Here is a 272-nt window from a genome sequence, read left to right on the forward strand (position 1 = left end):
ACACTTTGCAGCATCTTTTCCCCATAATCTTCCTTCACCTTGCTAAGTTCAGATCAGATGCCTGCTATCATCCACCCCGAGCAGGTAACAGAGGCCGGTGGTGAGACTGCTCTCCTGTCTAAATACCAGGATTACGGGAAGCCAAACGGTACCTGACTCACCCGGGTGTTACTTACCATCAGATAAACGCAGCTGTTTTTAAGAGGCTGCGACACGGTGCCACAGCCGACCCTGCACGGCTTGTCCCAGTTCCTGAACGTGCGCAGCGGGCC

Source organism: Buceros rhinoceros, unplaced genomic scaffold (assembly GCF_000710305.1).
Source record: "Buceros rhinoceros silvestris isolate BGI_N320 unplaced genomic scaffold, ASM71030v1 scaffold24435, whole genome shotgun sequence".
NCBI lineage: Eukaryota > Metazoa > Chordata > Aves > Bucerotiformes > Bucerotidae > Buceros > Buceros rhinoceros.